General features: G+C 42.3%; 1 long non-coding RNA gene across 1 annotated transcript in view; it reads left to right on the top strand.

Moving 5' to 3' along the window:
- The window catches only part of LOC140847964 (uncharacterized), a 37494-nt gene extending 18346 nt beyond the window's left edge, over positions 1-19148 (top strand). The window contains exon 2 of the long non-coding RNA XR_012128325.1: positions 15542-19148. This is a non-coding gene — a long non-coding RNA (uncharacterized lncRNA). The remainder of the gene's footprint in view (positions 1-15541) is intronic.
- Positions 19149-22066: the final 2918 nt, after the last annotated feature.

The raw sequence follows: 22066 nt of genomic DNA, 5'->3' as shown, positions 1-22066 counted from the left end.
CCATGAAGGGATGTAAATGGGGCTCTGAGAGTAGGGTGGGGTGGGGCAACCTGCCTTCCTAAGCATGTGGTAAGACGTTCTGGACCCTGAGGTGAGAAAGAGCCTGGATGGTGGGAGGAAAAGCTCTGTGTGGCCAGAGCTGAATGAGAGGAGATTCCTATGAGCTGAGAGAGGCCAGACCACACATGGTGGTGTGGGCCTCATTAAAGATTTTGATCTTTATCCTAAAAATCAATGGAAGCCAGTAAGGGGTTTTAAGCTGGGGAGTTATGTGATCAGATTGCATTTTAGGAAGGTGAAAATCTCATCTATAATATAGAGAACAAATTGCACAGGACATGCATAGATGTGGGAAGACTAGTTAGGAGGTTATTTTATTATAGTTCCTAGTAGGCAGTAACAGAGCCCTGGACTGTTGGAGGTAAAATCAAGTTGAAATCCCACTGGGTGTTAATTCTTTGTCAGGAGACATGCATGCGTCATATCACTTACCCCTTACAGTGTGAGAGCAGTGAGATAAGTACTGCTGTCCTTCATTGGGTGCCTGATGAAACTGAGACTTGGAGAGGTTAAGAAAGGCACTCAAGACTGGTGGTTACCATGGGGATGGGAGTAGGGGGGGGATAAGGGGGATAACGGGGCACAGAAAATTCTCAATCATAGTATAAGTTGGTCATGGGGATAGCAGCACAGCTTGGAAAATAAGGTCAATGAATCTGTAACATCTTCCTATACTGACAGATAGTGCTTGCACTACTGGGGGTGAGGATTTAATAATATGGGTAACGGTTGAACCACACACAGTGTTGTATACTTGAAACCAATGTAAGATTGTATACCAATACTTCCATAAAAAAATAAAATAAAGGCTCTCAAGTTCAATAGCTCATTAACTGGTAGACCTGTGAATCAAAGCTGCCAATACTGCTGTGGGAGAGAGCGGGAAAGAGGGCAAAAGGATGGCCCAGCGAGCCCCCCAGACAGACTGGGAGAACTCCAGTAAAAGGAACAGGTGGAGAGGAAACGGGCAGTGAGCTGGGAGCACCCAACCGGGAGGCTGGGAGAGCTGACTTCAGTCTCTAACCCGGCACTGGACCTCCTTTGTCTGGAAGGCATCCTTTGTCTCTTCTAATTCTAAGACTTCAGGATGATTATATGACTTAGGAAGTCATCTGACCCCTCAGAACCTCTGTTCTCTCCTCAGGGAAACAGTAATTCCTCCCAAATGAAATGATACAGATGAAAATTTGCTGCAGACTTTAGAGAGACTTCCGGACATCAGCTCCTTCTAGGCTTACCTGCTCATGAGGCAGTCCGCTCATTTGGGGAGATTTTCCATGTCAGAATGTGTTTATTCATTTTGATCTGAGATCGGCTCCCCTGTATCTTCTCTTTACTCTGGTCCGAGTGATTGGACACTAAACGTCATCATGCTGCTCCTGCTCTTCCCAGACAGAGCTCCCAGCATCCGAGGCAGCCGCTCTGCCCGCTGTCTGGGCCTGTCTCCACGCCGGACCCCAGCAGCGCTTTTACGCACAGCTGGGCTGGCACCAACTCTGCCCTTCGGCCTCTCCGGAGGGTCTCTGGATTGACAGTGGCTGGGCTAAAACGTGACCCACAGAGCCAAACACAGGACGCCAGGGGTTGTCTGATGAGCTCTTACTGCTAGACCCGGTTCCTCCTAATCCCAGCTCTGCACTACTTCTCGTGGGTGTGCAGAAGCTTAGGTGACACTCTCTTAGGCTGACAGTGGGCTCCAGGTGTGCATTCCAGGAACCAAGTCATCTTCACACAACCTCCTCCTGCCTTCCCAAAAGGAAACATGCTACCTATTCTTACAGGATTAAAAAGGAAAAGAAAATGTATAAAAAGATAGGGCTTTTTAGGTATCCAAGTAAGTAATCATGAGAGTATACAACTGAACATCATTCCTTCCCTCACTGCCAAAGTCATGTGACTTAATTTCATTGTTTAAAATTTCTTGTAATCTTGGAAAGAGATACTGAAATTTGACAGGTTTGAATAGAAAGGTAAATTTGGGGCAGGGTGTAGAAGTGAAAAATGTTGTGAAAAGTTTCAGCTGACTTTTATGGATAGTGGGAAAAGTTCATTAAGAAGATGTGATGCTGTTTTCCAGTATCATCTCGAAAATGAGTTCCAGTTTTTTGAAACTTCAAACTTAAACGCCAAGAGTTACCCATAAAATGAATGTGTTGTCTAACTAAGGCTAAAAATAAAAAGTGAGAGAACTCATTTCCTTGTCTCCATCAGAGAATTCCTTCTTTTCAAGCTGAATTTGAAAAGGGAACATTTATTATGTCTAAGGTGGGAATACTTCAGGAGTGGTGGTCTTTTTTTTTTTCTATCACTGAGGCTTGCCACAAATCTACTAACTAGAAACCAAGATATTAGATTAAATTTTAGCCCAATGGGGTGCTTAGGTAGTTACAGATGAGGTGTACATAAAACCAACTGTAGTAGCCAGATGCTTTTTACTATAACATAAAACCCAGATACAAGTAATGAAAAATTCCCTTTTGCTTCATTCCCCAACATGCTGTCCTCACATCAGTAAATTTTTGTGTGTGCTTTTTCTTCTCCACTGGTAGCATTATGACATTTTCTTTTTCACATGTTCAAGACTTAATAACTTCAAGTATAGTCAACATGCCCCTTCTGAGAGTTCAGGCTTCATTTTATATGCTTCCAGCCTACTGAATAGATTTCCTGGAGGAGATGCCAAAAATGGGTGATGCTAACTCCATTGAAATAAAATAAGGTGCTCAGGAAAATCATTTCAGCATAAGCCAGTCCTTAGCAATTTCAGTGGTATAACCATTGTCTTTGAGATTGGGCTGGGGCAGGTTTAAAGTGGGCCTTGCGTCTTTAATGTGGTCTTGCCTGGATACTCCCAGAAAGGGGTCCATAAAGAAGAGAAAGGCAAAGTTGGGTTTCAGAAGACCCCAAAGCCAGGTAATCCCATTTCACAAAGGGCATGTTCTCACCAATAAACTGGGTGCTGGGGACTCAGGCTGCATTTTCCCATAGGATCATCAGGATTAAATACCTATGTCTTTAATTAATTAATTGATGCACTAAATGTTTACTAAAAATATACCATGGTCATCCTTTCAAAGCCTCTGACCCACAGTGCATCTCAGCTAGAGCTGGAAAGGTTTCAGAAGCTGCTGTGTCCATGTCCACACAATTAATAGCTGGCCACCTAGGGGCCCAGGGCCCCACATAATAGTTGAAGAGAGCTGTCATGTTCCCCTCAAATTTTGACTTTTCTAAGCTAAACATACAAAGGTAACCAATTGAACAGTGATTTTCAGACCCTTCTTTTATTAGGGATGTTAGTCCTGAAACGTGGGATTGGAATTTATCAAAAAGCTTGCAATGCCTGTGCTAGCACCGAGGATGCCTGGCCAATAGCTCCCTTTCTCCTGGGACCCTGCTGTAAGGAGGCAACCTAGAAACTTACTTGCTTTGGGAAGACACACTGGACTGTGGGGTCACATTGAGTTGAGTGACCCACACTTAGGTACACATTGAAAGCAAAATATCTGAGATGGTCCCCCACCCCAGATATTTACCTGGATAGAGCAGGGAGAATTCGTAATGTGAACTTGGGGAGGGAGGAAGGGACTACTTACTAACTGAAGGTGGTTTGGGGCCTGGAGTCTCACCAACTGCTTTTCAAACTAACCTCTTTTTATTCTCACAAGGACCCCAAGGAGCAAGTATTATTTTAATTTCTGTGTGTATTTGTTTGGAAAGAGTTTAGCTACAAACAACAGACAAACTGACCAACAAGGACTAAGGACTTAGGGATTGATTCATCAACTTATTTTGCAAGTCTGGGGATGGGCAGTTTAGGAATCCTGTGAGGCCATCAGAGACAACATTTTCCATCTTTCTCTTCAGCTATCCTTGGGTACAGGCCTTCCTCCTCATATTTGTGACCTGATGGTCACGGTATTGCTTGCTGTCCCTCTGCCATTATGTCTGGATTCTGAACGGGGAAGAGGAGAAAAAGCAATAGGAGAAGTTCTGCCAGCCCAGAGTCGACCTTCCTGTCACCTGTGCACAGTGATTTCTACTTACAGCTCAGGGGCTGGAAGGGTGTCAAAGGGAAGAGAGAGAAGTTGAAAAATGCTATCTGGGCCCATTTCAGCTCCAAACAAAATCAGGGTTTTATTGGTAAAGAAAAAAATCAGGGTTTTGTTTTTAAAGAAAAATGGGAAATGTCTATGGGGTAAGTAACAACAGTCTGTGGTACACATGAGAATCAAGCCAGGAGACATAAAGTCCCCATTCCCATCCACACAGGTAAACGGCTGAGCAGAGATTCAGCAGTTCTCGCTCTAGCTCTTTCTAGTGGGCAGCACAGCCTGGAGCACAGCGTTAATTGGATCTCCATTCCTAACACTGTCAGGAAGCAGGTATTTTCTTGCTTCTGCTAAAAATGGTCATTTTAACAGATGGAGAAATGCAAACATAGAAAGGTTAGAAGACTAAAGAGAGGAGTTGAAACCAAGCAGCCAGTACGAAGACGAAATGTAGCAGTAGCTGCATTAGTCTGAAAACTTAATGTTTCTCGTACCTGAGAGACAGACAGACAGACAGACAGAGAAAGAGAGAGAAGACTCAGAAGAGAAGGAAAGGAATGTGAATTAACCTGAGCAGGAAGGAGAATGCCGACATGAAGAGGGAGGAGGGTGGGGAGCAATTCTCTCTGAGCTATGAGCCGCCTCCAGGCCTGAACCCACCATGGGGGCGGGAGGGAGATCCTGGCCCTCAGCCTGAGGCTGGTCAGGAAGGGCTGACGCAAGGATACCGGCTGACACATTGAAAACATACGTAGTCAATTATTGAAACCCTGTGAATGGTTTCAAAGTTCTTCAGATTATGTGTATGAAGAAACCCGCTTTGGCTTTAATGCTTTCAATGCAATGACTCCCTACAGATTTGGTTTATATCTGAAACATCAGAAGCTGAGCAGAACCCGTGGCCAAGTTTTCCTCCAAAGGGGTAGAGCATCCAGGCAGAGACAGGCGACCCTAATAACAGTGGGCTTTTATTCCGTGAGAGCTTGAGAAGGACCAGGCGCTCCAATAAATGCTTCCCATTTGTCATCTCATTTCATCCTTACCCACCTCTGAGGACAGATTTCCTATTTTCCTCTTTTCAGGTGAGAGCCCTGAGGATCAGTGAAGTGAGGTGACTTCTCTCCAGGTACAAGTGGAAGTAAGAGGCAGGGCTGTGACCATAATCCACCCGAATCCACCGCTGCTGGTCTGTCTGTGTGTGACGGGTGGAGAGGGCAGAAGGAAAATCATGTCAAGGACCAGTAACTTGCATGGAGAAAACCCCCTAGACACATTCATGCTGCTGAATTTTTGAAGTTACAGAAGGGATATTACATTTATCTCTTCATTTATATTTTTTTAATTCAGCCCAACATTTTAGCCTGTTGAGATTTTTTAGACTGGGAAACCAGCACAGTTGTGAAGATTAAACTACTTTAATTCTATTGTACCTCCCTACATCTGGCAGACAGGGCACACATATCTTCAGGTAAAATGAAAAGATAATCAAAAAAAATTTATTTTTTTAGTTTGGCAGTGGAGTGGCTTTCTTCCAGTTGTTCACAAATGAAACACACTGTGCTGGTTTCTGAAAACCAAGATGCCTGGAGAGAAATGTATGACTTCAAAACAAAATATAGAGGTTGAGGGATTTAGCAGTTTACACAGAACACAGAGCCAAGCCTGTGAGAAAGGCTGTTCAAAATGTCCTGGCTTCAAGTGCCAAGGTCTTTTTCAAGAGTCCCTGAAGAAGCGCTTAGGCATCTGCAATGGTAAAAATGGGGAGAGAGCATTTTTAAAACATCTTTCCACAAGGAGCTGGTGCTGGTGAGCCTAGATATTTTCCCACACAAATGTGCTCTGCCGTTCTGTTAGCCAGGCATTTCCTGTGCCCCACAGGTTTTGCGAGCCTTTTTTTTCCTTCTCAGGGAATTATCCCAGATTTGTACCCAATAGGCCCTGCCACATTTTCTCTCAGGTCTTAGTCACACTCCCATATTTGGAAATCCTTATCACATAATGAACTCCCCAGCTCGAAAATTTTTATAGAAAGTGCTTAGTGTATTGTGGGCTTTGTAAGTGAAGCCGTCCTGAGGGCAGAACGGCAACAAGCACGGCAGGCATGAGAGAGAGACAGAGACTGTGTGTGTGTGCCATGTGTGGGTGTTCCAAGAGCCATGATTGCTGCTAGAACATATGTGATAAATTTAACCTCAGAATTTCAACCCCTTCAGTAGTTCTTGGATAGCAAAGTGAATTTCAACTATTTAGAAAGGAATCTCCACTCACTGCCTAGAAGTACAGTTGCAAGACACGATAAGAGGGTTTTCCCATAATTCAATATTTCAAATCCCCTCCACTCTTGGACACTTCCTCTTCCAGGCAGCAATAGTATAATGTTAGAAAGAGTTACTCAATCACCAGGTTTGTCCAACTTCAATAAATAGAAATAAAACAAGCACTTCCCAGAGTGGCCTTTTAGCAGATACTCTCTCCTTTCCAGGAATGCAGCAAGACAAACAGGACACGCTATGGCTATCCTACATTTAGGCAATGAATTATGCTATTCAGAGAACTGTCACATCTCTTTATTCTTGTGTAACCTAATTCCTCTTACCAGAAACCTGAGGTTCCAAAAGGCAAGTCATTTTCTTGAGAATACACAGCTAACACCACTCCCCATTCTGAAACTCTCATTGGCTCCATTGCTCAAGACCAAACGCCTTAGAACAGAATGCAAGGCTTAGCAAATATTTAGTACGTGTTTACAATCAGGCACCTGTGGTTAGGTGTGGGGGCAAAGGTGAATAAGACATGATCTAGAGAGCTGTAGCATACGAGAGGGAATCAGCCATCATGCAAACAGTTAACTGCAGTAATGTATCTTAGCTCAGGCTGCTATAACAAAATGCTATGGACTGGGGGGCTTAAATGACAGACATTTATGTTCACAGTTCTGGAGGCTGGGTGCTGGCTGGTGAGAGCCTGCTTCTTGGCTTGTAGACAGATGACTTGTAGCTGTGTGTTCATATGGCCTTATCTTGGTGTGTGCACGTGAAGAGAGATGGAGAGCTCTTCCTCTTCTTTAAAGGGCACTAATCCCTTTAGAGGGTCCTGCTCCTAGGACGTCATCTAAACCTCCCAGAGGTCCCCTCCCAATACCATCACATTGGAGGCTAGGGCTTCAACATATGAACTTTCAGGAGACACACACCTCCAGCCATAACAAAAAGCTAGTGAACAAGGAGGGTAGTTTGGGCCTGGGCAATGTGGAGGTAGAGCTAGATCTGAAAACACATCCATCCACTAGTCTATCTCCCATTCACTTGTTCCTGGGTCTCTGAATAGCTTCCTCTTCACTATTAATGATGCATTAGAGAAAGAAAAAGGAGAACATGTTATACCACTTAGGTAGGAGGACATGCTGGTGATCATGTCAGACTTTTAATCAAAAGGTTAAAAGAAGGGAGGAGGCTGATGTGGGGGACTGGCAGAGGTTGAGGAGGGGCTAGGGAAGACCACCACAATGTCATTGACAACAACTCTGCAAGGTACGTTCCAAATTTTCTTCAGTGAAGATAGTCTACATTTCCGCTGACGTTTTACACCCAGAGCATGGGTTTTTTTCTGAGATGTCTGAAATCTTGAATCTCTCTCAAAAGCCGGATCTCCAGGGCCAATGGGATAGTTACCACGTGAATAAGGCTGATCTCCCAGACATGATAAGAAATCTTTTGTATAATTGGTGCCAGGTTCTGTGAGTCAGGGTTGCCTTCTTGCCTGTCTACTGTTGGCCTGGTGATGAGTGTATTTGCTGGGCTGCAGGAGTACCTGAATCCAAGTGCACATCATCTGTGTGGAGTCCTGACATGAATGCATGACCAGGCTTGGCATAAAATAGACAGAGGATAGCCCTGGCAGCCAGCCCTTCGGCCTGGAGCCTGGCCAGATAAACACCCTCCAAGTTCACCCAACACCAGTCTTTGCTGTGGGGACCCTTTGCCCATTATGCTCGTAAGTTTGGAGAGTTTTAAAAACCATTTAAAAATTTAAAAAAACACCTTGTGCAATTTTTCTTGGAAGTAAAATGCTGAGAAATTGTTTGTGTAGTGTGATCAATCAATGCCACATGTCAGCTTTTTTCTTTTAAAGGTCTAAAGCTGTGTCCTCCTCTTCTGTCTCCTTCCCTCCCTTCTTCCACTTTGAACATCCACCATGTGCTAGCACTGCTAGAAGAGCAGAAGTACACAAATGACTAAGACATGGTATGGCTCCTGTCCTCTCATTCTATAAATAATTATTGTATGTGCCAGGCACTGTGCTATGTACTGGGGATACCGCATTAAGTGGAAACACAGATTCTGCATCGTCAGAATGTAGTCTAGGAGGAATGGTGGGGAATACATAATTAGGAGTATTGCAAAGGTCATGAGTGAAAAGAATAGGGTTCTGTGAGGGTGAATAGGATTGGGGGTGGATTGTGATCAAACAGTTTGTGATCCAGGGGAGGAGCAAGTGGAGTGTTAAAACATGCTTTTAACTTAGTAAAGCTTTGTTTTAAGTTTATATTCTACCTTCCATAAATGAAGAAAACCAGATTAATAATAAGAAATTTATTTAATTAAATGAGTCAAGCAACCAGTCTGACAAAGCTACCCAACATCTGGGTAGACTTAGTCTTGGGATTATTCACCTTTTGAAATACGTTTATTCAAAACTAATGTAAATAAACTTCCTAGGCTCCTACCGAAGCTGTGGCGGGCAGAATTACAAGACAGCCCCCAGTATTCACACCTTCATCTCACTTGGTATCTCCCTTCAATCAAACACAGGTACTCCTGTGAGGAGATTTGGCAGATATAATTAAGGTGTCAAATCAGCACACTTTAAGAAAAAGGGGCTGAGGGCTGATCTAATCAGAGGAGACTTTAAAAGGGACTGGGCTTTTTCTGGCAAAAAAATTCAGAGTCAGATAGATTCAACATACTGGCTGACTTTGAAGATGGACGGGGGCATGTGGCAAGGAATTGGAGTGGCCTTTAGGGACTGAGAGCAGCTGCCAGGATGGAGGCCTCAGTTCTACAACCACATAGACCTGAACCTGCCATACCACATGGCTTTGTAAGATGACCTTAAGCTTCCATGGAGAACAAAATTTTACTGACACCCTTCAGCCTGTAAAATCCTGAGCAGAGAGCCCAGCCATGCCCTGCACAGACTTCTGACCTGCAGCACTCTGAACTAATAGATGGGTGCAGTGTTGAGCCACTAAGTTTGTGATAATTTGCTGCAAAGCAATCGAACACTAACACAGCAACCCTTCTGCTTCACTGCTCAGCACCCTTCCCTTAATTCCTAATAATATGCTCAAATCTTCTTGACAAAAATATTAGGCATGTGACCAGGCTGGTGATGACCACATCTCTTGCCTCTGGGCATGGTGTTGGCTTGGGTAATGTGACCCAAGCTGTGTAACCAGTGTCTTTACCTGTGAATTTTCAAACTTGAACTTGGAGAAGAGAGCTGATTTTCCTCTCTGGTCCTAAGCTGTAGGGACGTGAGCCCAGAGCTGCCTACAGTCATGTCCCTCACTCTCTGGTGGACCTGGTTGAGCCCCTGACACACAGTGAGCACGGGGAGTCCTCACAGTGTTCGAGTCCCTGAATCCATTGTCCTTTCTCCCCCTGACCTTTCAGCGATGGGTTATGTGTGCCACCGACCCCCTTTCAAGTTCAGCTAAATCATGTTCAACTATGATTGGCAACCAGAGTCCTGAACAGTACAGCTAGAGAGGAGTAAAGAATTGTGAGCTGAAAGATACCAGTTCTGCTTATCAGACAGTATCAAAGCACAGAAGTGCCTCTGCACAAAACCTGTATTTCACTTCTTTTTTTCTGTTTTTATTAATTGATTCAGAAGTACATCAAGTGAGATGGAAAATATACACTAGCTCAACCATTGTATTATTAGAGCTGAAAGAGACCTTAGATGGATCTGGTTAAGGGCCCTCACTTTCTACATGCAGAAGCTCAGGCCCACAGAGGAGCAGCCAATTACGGAACAAGCCAGCCATTTCAGAATCACTGGATAAAAATGACCCAGTTTGAATGAAAATTGATGCTGTTTGCCATCCAGTTTTCCCCATGCTTTCCACGATTGCTTGGCTAGTTCTGCCATCAGCCCAGTATTTTTTTTAAGTTTTCTAAAAGTGTGTGTCTACTGAGCACTGTGACTCTTAGGATTCCTCTATGGTATATTTTCAAGCAAAATTTTCCAGTTTCTGAAACTCTAATGGTACCTCAGTTTGTGGGATGATTTTTACTTGATTCTACCACAAAAGGTGTACAACTCTATCCTCTTGTATAAACTGTTAGAAGCTTGACCTGGGCACAACTTATCTTCGTGAAAATTGTATGTAGATAGATTAATAAATTATTATCTCCCTTGAATATAAATATAAGTTGTTTCCATAGATACTTGCTCACAAAGGCTAATGAGACAAGTATTTTCCAAAACCTGGTTGAATGACACCTCTGACATCATATGAAATTGTTAACTACTTATTGCACTTGAACCTAGAATCACAGACTGTTGGAGCCAGCAGGGGTCTTAGAGACCATCAGACCCAGCCTCCCATTGTTCAGACAAGGACGATGGGTTCCAGAGAGGAGGAGGGTCTTGTTCCAGGTCAGATTCTATTTTAAAACATTAATGAACAGTCTGCAGCACCATGGAAGGAGATGGATGGGTGGAATTTTTTCTTTAAAATTTTCTTTATCTGCATGTATACAAACAAAAAAATAGCAAATAATATGCAGATCATCCACCATTTGGATTTGGAGCAACTTGGGAAAGGTCTGTTTCCAGGATTAAGAAAAATCTTACCAATGAGATAATAAAATGATCTATTTGTTATAAATCTGTAGCTTGAGTAATTGGGAAGGAAGCACTGCTTTTCATTTTGCAAATTGGTACCAATTTATTTTTAAATATTCAGAAAACTTTAAACTGTATAAAGAAATAAGGAGGGAAAATGATATTTTCTTTATCCAACCAAACCAGTCTTTAACATTAGTTTTTGGTGTTTTTTTTTCATTTCAATCTTTCTTTACATGCATAGGAAGTTAATGGGGGGTGACAGTCAAATATTTTCCCATGTTAAATATCCACTAAGTGCATGTGATATGTTTTTCTTTAGCAACTGACTATTCTATTATGGGAATGCTGGTTTTAAAATAACCTTACAATGAGCATCTTCACATATAAATATCCTTTTCCATATTTGGATCATTTTCCTTCTCATAAATGGAATGTCTCCGCCTGTTTTATAGTAGGTGCTTAGCTGAATAGATATTCTTTAAGAGAATAAAATAAGTATATCAATCAGAATAGGCTAGGTTTGATGCAATAACAAGCAGGTCTAATATCTCAATGACCTAACAAAGTTAGAATTTCACTCTTAGCCATACAAAATCCCCTTTCAATTCAGGTTACTCTCTGAAGATGCTGTCTTCTATATGGAGACTCAGCAATCCAGGCTGTTCAGTCTTTTGGCTCCATAATCTCAGCAGGAACCTCCTTTACGATCAAATCTTCAGAGGAAGGTTCTTAAGTGCTTCAGCTCAGAAGTGACGTGCATCACCCCTGCCCATCACTCATTGGCCAGAACTGGTTACTTAGTCCTCTCTGACTCCAGGGGATGAGGGGAGGGTGAGGAGGTGTGATGCTCCCACACACTGGGAGGAGGTGAGAAGTGAAAGTCTCTATCATCAAGGTTAATATTATTGACAAATTGTTTCTCCAGAGCCACGCCAATTTACATCACTATCAATTCGCATGAGAAAGCCTTTTTCACTACATTTATTTACTGTACTCATTGGTTACTACTCCTTTGAAAAAATCTTTACTACAATGATGGGCAAAAATATTTAATTTTCATTCCTCTGATTACCTCAATATTGACTTTTTCTTGTATTAAATAATTAACTCATTTAATCAATTATTCAACAAATATTTACTTCGTAGGTGACCAGGACTGACCCAGGCACTGGGGCTACAATGGTGAACACAGTCATGTCCCTTCCTTATGGGACTTCTAATAATTGACTAGTGGTAGCTCCTCTCTTGTGCATGTATTTTGTGTAATATCCTTGCCTGGTTATGTTTAGGGATCTTTGCATTTTTCTCATTGAGTTGCTTCAGTTTTTTATACAGCAAAGAGAGCAGCTTGTTGTTTCCTTCAGCAGCATGTTTTCTTCAGTTTACCTTTTAACCTTAATTTGGTGCTGCTTTTCCTTTCTTATAGAATTCCTAAATTTTCTGTTAAAACCTATTGATCCACTTTCCCTCAGGATTTCTTCTCTTGCTTTTGAGCCTAGAAAATGCTAAAACTGGTTATTTCTTAGTTTTCTTACATTTTTCTCTTGCTACAAATCACCTTGTGAAAACACACACACACTCAGACATACATATGATACATATAATTATATCTTAAAATGTTATTTTAAAAATTATTTTTAATGAATAAAACTGTATATGATAATTATGTCATATATATCATATATAAGTGTGTGTTTTCCCACAAGAGAAAGATTGTAAGAAAACTCAGAAATAGATATATTTTATTTTATATATACTCAAATGTGTGTTTATATGTAATTATGTGTGTGTGTGTGTGTTTTCTCACAGTGGTTAATATATACACATATAATATAATATAATATAATACATAAATATGTCTATAAAATTCAGTGAAGAATCCAAGACTCTATATGCAGATCATGAACATAAAAGTCACTTCAGCAGATCCCTGCCCTGCCACCTCTCCTGTTAGTAAAACCTTTTCTTCTCTTGGGGTTCCTACTCTCTCTTATCTCCAGCTTCCCCACTGTGTTTCTATAGTGTTTTCCTCTTAACACACTCTTCTCTTTGTAGTATTAATTCACAAGAAACAAAGATGGTACCTCTGTTAGGGGTAATTGCATTTTAATTGGGGTCTTCAGTCCCTTAACTGAATGGGATTAATTTTCAAAGGAGAAATTCCAGGCACAGTCACAGTTAGTAGGGGAGATATTTTGAGCCAGGAATTCCTGTCTTGTTCTTTTCAAACCACAACATATCTGGCTTATAAAATCAGCCTTAAGTGGCACCTACCAAAATTTCATGTTTTTCTTCCCCCAGGCTGACACTGACTCCAAAGCTCAGCTATCATTTTTGACCCTGTACAAGGTCAGTTCCACTTGGATGTCCTCTGCTCACATGTTCTTTATGTTTTTTCCCAAAGAATAGCCTCCTTTCCTGGCACCCTACTTCTGTCATCAGCCCTAACAGTGAGGCTCAGTCTCAGTCCCTTCTAGTCTCTTGGTTTACTTAGCAGTAAACCCCCATCCAGACAGCTCTGCCTGTTTCTGTACTCTCATCTGGAACGAGCTTACCCAGAGCTTTGCAGGTACAGCTAGTAGTAACCCTCCCTCTTCTGAGCCCACAGAGGACCTATGTTTATGCCAGATTTGGTCACTGTAAATACTATATGCTATTGTCATCACTATTTATTGAATGAGAAGATCAAGAGGGAGAGTGAAAAACAATCTTTTTCTCAGACATTAGCAGGAGGACTGAGGATACAGAATGGGTTTTCTCTTCCCGATTATCAATGAATTACTTAAACTATCCATGAAGATTTATGTCTGCTTATCTTCTAGTAAAACAATTCTTTAAACAGTAGGAAAATAAACTCTTACTAGGTATTCAGTCTTTGCCCATCAAACAGGATGGTGTTCTTTATCTGCAAGTGAGATATGCTGCCTTTGAGCAAGTGAAAGGCTAAACACTCTTAAGTCTGAGAAACAGCTGACAGTGCAGGAAGATGAGCTGAGATATTTTGAGTGAGGTAATGTATTGATATTTTCTGTGTTTCAAAGAACTGGTCACATTATTGAGTCAGAGAAGAAAACCTACTTTTCCACATTTAAAGGTTAGAAGCCTGTCTCTCTCTGCTCCTGTTTACAAACAATTGCTGTAACAGGTCATAATTTTAGACATGTCACATGCACATGTTCAGTCTCAGAGTTATGGATAAGGACTCACTTTGGGGCCTATTGGAAGATGTGTTTCAGTTCCAGGTGGGGCAAGAGGCAGGGAGGGAGCACCCTCGCTGGTTTAGCCATTACCATTACTAGAGCTTGGGAATGATGCTTGACAAAGAGTACGCATCATGATAAAGGCTTATCATAAAATTCTAAAATTAAAAAAATAATAATGACTGAATTGGATTTAAGAAGCCCCATTCTGTTGCAGTTGCTTCCTTCAGTTTCTGTAGTATCTCAGAAGAAAATATTTCACATCAGAAACTGATACCAGTTATTTAAATTTCCCACTTCTGAAGCCTCAGGAGTCCAGTGGTAGGTGTGAAGATTACCAAGAGAAACTTTTTAATCCTTAAAGGGTAAGTATGAAGTGAATCTCTGTAAGTGAGTCTTAGACTTTATTTTGTTCTATAAACATAGGTTGTCCTGCTGAGGCCCTAGACAAATACACTCCCTAAATGCTATCTTTCCACCCTGCCACACCTAGGGTAGGCACTGGTAATTGATCATCTCTTTCTTGCTAGTTCTCAGTAAAGTAGTTCGTTGGAAACTAGTGAATGTTGGCAAAACTAGAGTAAATACACATCCCTAAAGAGGTAACATTTCCTGAATCTATTATCCAGGGAACATGTAGCCCTCCACCCAGGGATCTGGAGACTTGGAGAGTGGATTTAGACTGCCATGGGAGGGCTCTCCTGTCTTACGCTGTGGGTCTGTCTTGAGAAGTTTAGCTATGCTGGAGCACCCCAGGTGGGAAGGGGAAAATATGGAGATATGCTAGGAGCTGGGCAGGGAGGCTCCAGAGAGGAGCACAAGCTGGAGATGAAGAAGTTAATAGTTTGTACTCCAGAGTCCTTCGTTACAACTAGCTCTCTGGGTCTGTTTTCTTTTGCTATTCCTGAACCTTAAGAAAAATTCATTTATTCAACAAACATTCACTAAACATCTATCCTGTGGCAGTCAATGAGCTATGATCTAGAATATGGGGATGAATGATACAGATACAGTCCAGGGAAGGCAGACTGTAACAGCCATTTATACTCATTTATGCTCAATGGCTCAAGAAAGGAAATGCCAATGCTATGTGAGCACACAGTAAGGGAAGTCAGGCCATCTGGAGTTTAAGTTAAGAATGAGGGGCAGAGCTTGGGCAGAAAGATCAGAGAGTCAACTATTCCCAGAAACCAGGGCCAAGAGATCCAGGTACCTTATACACATAGAGGCTCTTCGTATACTGCCAACTTTGGAGGACAGGATATGATTATTAATAGAGGTTTGATATTTTTTTGCAGGGTACCATGGGAGCTAAAGATCTGGCAAAGAGCAATCTGTGATCTGCCTTTGTGTCTCTCTATTTCTTCCCAGAGGTGATTCTTAGAAACCTCCACTCTGAAGGCCTCTTGCTGCAGCCAAGCATCAGCACCTCCTCAGAACTCCCTAGGACCACCCTGAAGCCACTCCTCTCACCGCTGACACCACCACCATTATGCCTGACATGTAAAGTTGGAGGACCCAAGGCCAGAGGTCATCATGGTCAAGAGGTGACCAGATAATACTCAAAGGCAGACAGGGCTGGGACTGGACAAGAATTCCCTAATAGTTATTATAAACAGAGATACAACAGGTTTGAACACACAACCTGACAACCTGCAACAGGAAGAGAGGAAGAGCAAGGAGTGACGTAGAGATAATGCTGACAGTAGATGCCTGGGCTGTGCAGTGACATGAAAGGGCTTAGAGACGACTCAGGGAGCAGATCTGAAAGGAAAAGAATGAAGGAAGGTAAATAATTCAGTCTTTGGCATTCAGGTGTGTGGTGGGGGGCTCACCACGGCGGTAGACCGGATTAGAGGACTTGAAGATTAGGATGTCAGTTTGTGTTCTTAGAATGACTTCCTGAGGACTTCACATCTAATGTGAGCACTTGTTCACCATATAAATACTCCTGTGTCCCTGGATGAACCAGGACTGGAGTGTCATGCCACCCACCCTCATCACAAAGCTCAGTCCCTGCCCTTAACACTGGAGCAATCCATACCAAAAGTGTCCCCAGAGCCTGTAGTGTGCAGAGTCAGTATCCAGAGGGTCTCATTGGCCATAGAACAGTCAGGGCTCCTGCCTCGCATAAACCTGAGGCCAAGCACACTAAAGCAAGGAGAGAGAAAGATTACCTCCTACTTATGGGGCTAAGTAAGATCAGGAAGAAGAGTCCCAGAAATACAGATTAGACTACAAAAAGTAATAATAATAAAGCAATAACTACACTGAACCATGTCCAATTCAGTTCAGTTCAGCAAGTCCACACTGAGCATCCCTGTCTGTCCTGAACTGGTCTGCTTGAAAGAACAACCACAGGAGAAATGAGGAGAGTCTGGGTGGAGAGGAGGGCAGGGGTGCTAAAGGGAGGGAACTTCTTCAAGCACTAAAGCTCTGCCCTGCAGGTGCTGCCCTCACATTGAGGTTGCCTGATAATCCACATGAGATCTCTCTCAAAGACCTCCACAGCAGTTCCTCTAGGACCCCAGTACCTGACCCCAGGCAGCCAGGTGTCTGTTCTAGTCGACCCAGACCAAGCAGACCCTTTCTGAAGCTTTTGTAGAGAAATGGAAATGATCCAATTACAGCATGGAATTTCAAAGACATAAAGTGGAGCAAGGATGGAGAATAGATTGGAGGTAGAGAGCATGCAGAGGTAGGGGGCCAGTGAGGACAATATGAATACGCCAGACTCACCTAGTTGGTAACAGTGAGTAGAACAAAGGGACAGAAGAGAATGAGGACACAGAGTCTCTACCAACAGGGTGGACCAACTAATTGGATCAAGAGAAAAAAGAGCCTGAGATGACCTTGGCACAGAGAATGGTGTGACAAGGAGAGTCAGAGGCCTCAGAGGAGAAGAGTTTGACGAAGGAAAATAATGAGTTAAGTGTCAGTGGTAATGCAGGGCTCTGTCTTTCCTTTTCTGGAGTCTTATAGTGTCACTATTGGTTACCCATCTCTAGGCTCAGTCCTCCAGTTCCCTTCTCACTGGGTTTCTGGAAAGCAAACTTTACTAGATCGTTCCCTATATCCAGCTTCACAGTGATATCCATCACCTTCAAGGGAAGGACCAATGTCCAGAGCGGAGCACACAGACTCCTGGGGCTCTGCCTTGCCTCTGTCTTAGCCTCAGCTCCTGCCACTCTGTCTTAGACTCAATGCTCTAGCCATCTTGGAATATTTGAATTTTTTCAAATATTTCCTCAAAGAACGCAGTTTCATGCCTCATTGCCTTTGTACTTGTTATATCTCATCCTGAAAATTCTTTCCCTCCTCGACCTGACTGGTAAACTCCTCACCGTTCTTTACCAGGAGGCTTAAAATCCAACCCCAAGACTCTCCAATGGTCCTCCCCAGCCTCTCAAGGGAGGTTTATTCCAGCAATGCAAGAAAGGTCCAATATGTGAAAGTGGATCAATGCAATGCTTCAAATTAACAGCCAAAGAAGAAAAATCACATGGTCTCATAGATGAAAAAAAGCATTTATCAAAATTCAACATATATTCATGATAAAAATTCTCAGAAGAAATAGGAATAGAGGGGAACTTCTTCAACTTGTTACAGAGTCTCCACCAAAAGCTTGCAGTTGATATTATACTGAATGGCTTCTCTGAATGCTTTCCTTCCTCAAGACCAAGAGCAAGACAAGGATGTCTGCCCTCACCACTCTTATTCAACATAGTTTTGGAAGCTCTAACCAACTGAATAACACACAAAAAGGCACACAGATCAGGAAGGAAGAAACAAAACTGTCCTTATTTGCAGGGACATGATTGTTGTGAATATGACATGTATGTCTGTGTAGAAAATCCCCTGGGATGTATAAATAAAAGAAAAACTCTTAAAATAAGTGAGTTCAACAAATTTCAAGATATAAAACAAATGTACAAAAATCGATTGTATTTCTACATTGTATCAGTGACATCGCCAAATTAAAAATGCAATGTCATTTGTGATTACTCCAAAATAGAATGCTTAAGTGTAAATATGAAAAAACATGTACAGGATTTCCATGCTGAAAACAACAAAACACTGATGAAAGAAATCAAAGATCTAAATTAATGCAGACATAGTGTGTTTATAGATGGGAAGTTTCAGCCTAACAAAGGGGTCAGTTCTCTCAAATTTATATGCAGGCTTACTACTACTCCTATCAAAACCCCAGCAAGATTTTTTTGTAGATGTAGACAAGATTATTCTAAAACTTATATGGAAATGCAAAGGAATTAGAATAGCTAGAATAATTTTGTAAAAGAAGAATATAATTGGAGGCATCAGTCTACCTGATTTCAAAATAACTTACAGAGCAGTGGTATCAACAGAGTGATAGACAACTAGATCAATGAAACGGAACAGAGAATGCAGAAGTAGATCCACACAAACATGCCCAACTGATTTTTAACAAAGGTACAGAATCATCTCAGTGGGGAAAGGATAGCCTTTCAATGAACCTTGACTTAAATCTCACATCTAATAAAAAATTAACTCAAAAGGATCATGGGCTTAAATATAAAATGTTAAACTATGAAACTTAGAAAAGGGAACATAGGAGCCAATTTCCAAATGTTACATACTGTGTATCACTTGCATTTATATAACATTCTTAAAGTGATAAAATTAAACAAATGGAGAATGGATTATTGGTTGCTAGGAATTAAAGACAAGTGAGTGAAGGAGATGCAGGAGGCAAGGGGCATGGCTGTAAAAGACAGCAGGAGAGATCTTTGTGGGACAGTGTTGTTCTGTATCTTGACCATCTCAAAGTCAATGTTTTTGTTGTCACAGTCTTGTAGTAGTTTTGCAACATGTTACCACTGGGGGAAACTGGGTAAATGGCATACAGAATTCCTCTGTATTGTTTCTTACAACTGTATGTGAATCTACAACTATCTCAAAATAATAAATTTAACTTAATAAAGCAAAAATAACATCACTTTATTGTCTCACAGCTTTGTCATGGCACAACTGGGTCTTCTGCTCAGGTCTCACCAGGCTGAAACCAAGGTGCCAGTTGGGGCTGTGGTCTCCTCTGAGTTTGGGGTCTTCTCCCAATTTCAGTCAGGTACTGGCAGATTTCAGTTCCTTGTGGCTATGGGACTGAACTCCCATTTTGTGGCTGACTATTTACCAGAGACCATTCTCAACTTTCTAGAGACTGCCTGCTGCTTCCTGCCATGTGACCCTTCCCATATTCCCTCTCTTGCTTTGAGTCTCACTTTCTGGAAGAACCCAGGCTCATTTAGGAGCTCATCTGATAAGGTCAGTCCCACGCAAATAATGTCCCTTTTGATTAACTTCAATTCAGCTGATTAGTAACCTAGCTATGGGTGTGATATCCCATAATATCCACAGGTTCTGCCTGCACCCAGGCCAATAAACATAGGCACATGAATCTCTGCCTATGGGTCTGTTTCCCAAGGAAGCTGACCTAAGACACAAGTGCTGCTGTACCACTGAGCTAGAGGGTGGAGGACAGACTGGTAATATTTTAAAAGTCTCTGAGTCAGTTGTACTTAAAAGATGCTGACACAGCTGTGGGGGCTTAGACTTAGGCCGTCAAGTCAGGAGCATCTCACAGGTAATCACCACCACCGAGTCACTCAGTGGGCTTCCTCCAAATTATGCTTACTTTAAAACTTGGTCCTCCTTTATCACCACGGTCATCATCACTATGACATCGTGGTTGCCATGCTCTGAGAGTTCACCCTGTTTCAGAGACCACACAAAACATTTCACAGACCATCTAATGAGCCCTCATAGCCGAGCAGTTAAGAATACCATGTTGGAGAGCAAGACGGCTCCAGCTCCTTAGCCTTCCTCAGCCTCAGTTTCCTCACTTATAAAATAAGGATTGTATCTGTTTGATAAAATAAACCTTTGCGTAGCACTCTTAACATATGCTTGGTACAGAGCAAGCATTCCTAAATGTCAGCAACTTTATAGCCTCATTTAACTTTATGACAACCCTGTAAGAGGGTTTGTAGCTGAATAAGCAGCTTCTAGTATCTGACAAACAGCTAGAGTGCCAGGGGTACTCTAGGTCCTTCTGACCACAAAGTCTTAGTGCTTAACCTTTATTCTGCCTTGTTTCACTATTGTGGGTATCAGTGGAGTGATGAAGCCAACACTGCCTTAAGCACATGCAGAAAGAAGGAAAAACTGAAAAAACACCCAGAGTCTCAAAATCTCTGGAAAGGAAATGCAAGTGGGAGAGGACTGCCATGGGCTCACCTGAGGGGTATCAGGACTCCGAGCTTGAAGCTGTGGCTTGTGGCCCCCTAAATGGGGGTGGAAATCTGAGTCTTTCTTCTGAAGATAGCTAAGCTGGACAACAGCCCCTCAGGACAATGTTATTACAGGTCTGTGAGCAGCTACTGAATTACCTTTCTAAAATTCGAGAAAACCTGAATTTTGGATGAGGGGTTGGGGCCTTTTACTATTATCTCTGACCATTTTTGCTACTTACTAGGGCAAAGAATCCAAACAACACCAGATTTCATTTACAGAATGACCTTCGTTTAAAGAACCTTTATTCAAGAGCTCTTCAGAGGATCCCCCGTTCCCCACAATGAAGAGTAACAAGCCCCAGGCCATACACACCCATGCAGCTCCACCTGAAGGCAGGCCTAGAGATTCATAGTTCCTGCTGCCCAGCCTGTTTCCTAGAACCATGGTTTTCAACTCTGCATTGTTGGATTTTCCTACGTTGTTCTCCATGCTCTGCATGCTGATGCCGGCATGACTTGGTGGTGTGGTGTACCGGCCTAAGGGGGTTGAGGGTGGGGGAAGGTGTTAGGACTGTGGATACAGGTGCAGAAGAGAAAAAGGAAGGATGCCTCCTCAGCCTCCAGTTTCTCTCCTGGAGCCTCTGAGGACAGTGATCATTTGCTGACAGTATTTTTCCACATGATCCAAAAGCATAAACCTTAGATATTTGAATGCATAAATTCTGCATCATCCTCTCTCTTCTCCACTATTTATTTAAATGCAACAAAATGCTCAGTGAGATATAGGCCTGGTCTTATTTGAAATTACGGAACCAGAAAGGGAAAGAAAGAGCACCTCTAAATAAAAGACTTGTATCTCAATATTTCTGCTAAGTCTATTTTATAACATTAAGCCACTTTGATGTAGGTCAGAATAGGTGGGGCATCATTTCGCCACCATTTGTTTAGCTGCACTTTGGCAAATGTCGAGTCCAAGTCTGTGTATTTGGACTGAGGTAAACAAAATGAGGTCAGGAGCCTCCCAATGGGCTTTCTTTCTGGCTGACAGCACCTCACCAACCTTTACTCCTCTAGGAACTGCATGAACCATAGGGAATCCCTGAAGGTATAAGGCTGCCAGTTGTTCCCTTCTCTTCAGGACAAATATCAGCGATCAGCTAACACAGAAGATACTTGCCACTACTCCAGCTTCTAAGCTCACCCTGAGAGAAAACTCAGGGACGACTTGGAGCGTTTGAAATGAAAACAAACTGAAAATGTTTCTGTGTTTTGTCACTCCCAAGTTATTCTCAAACTGCGGTCTGTCCAGGGCTGTATCTCATTCAGCCCCTTCTCACTGGTTATCTATCTTTGACCAACAAAATGTCATGTGTGATTCCTGAGTGGCTGCTGGGAGGAAGGAAAACAAAATCGGTTTCCCTTCTGAGTTAAATTTAATTTTACAAACAATTTGAGCACCTACTAGTGGCCAGATATTTTGCTTGGTACCAGGGCTAAAAGGACTGGGAATTATAATAGAGTGAAGAGGATGGACCAGCTGACTTTCAAAGATGAGAAGTTTAGGATAGATTAAAGGGTACATGAGACATGAAAGAGTAGCTCAACTTGGCTGTGGTGGGGGATG

The sequence above is a fragment of the Manis javanica genome, chromosome 2 (assembly GCF_040802235.1).
Source record: "Manis javanica isolate MJ-LG chromosome 2, MJ_LKY, whole genome shotgun sequence".
Lineage (NCBI taxonomy): Eukaryota > Metazoa > Chordata > Mammalia > Pholidota > Manidae > Manis > Manis javanica.
The sequence above is the reverse complement of the archived record's forward strand: the minus strand, read 5'-3'. Positions and strand labels throughout refer to the sequence as shown.